We start from the raw sequence: 210 nt of genomic DNA, 5'->3' as shown, positions 1-210 counted from the left end.
ATCGGGATAGATTTAATCTCACTTAATTTTAAGATTTTGGATTACGTTCAGTTCAGGATTAAATGATTTTAAGTTTAAAAGGGAATCAACCAAGCTCGTAATCCTCATCTGCGCCAAAATCAGATTTTTTCTCACACAAACTTTTATAGATTAGCTAATCATCTCCTGTTCTGACTATCTCTTCGTATTTCGTTTCCTTTCACTCACTTA

Source organism: Penaeus monodon, chromosome 31 (assembly GCF_015228065.2).
Source record: "Penaeus monodon isolate SGIC_2016 chromosome 31, NSTDA_Pmon_1, whole genome shotgun sequence".
Lineage (NCBI taxonomy): Eukaryota > Metazoa > Arthropoda > Malacostraca > Decapoda > Penaeidae > Penaeus > Penaeus monodon.
Note: the sequence above shows the minus strand (reverse complement) of the source record.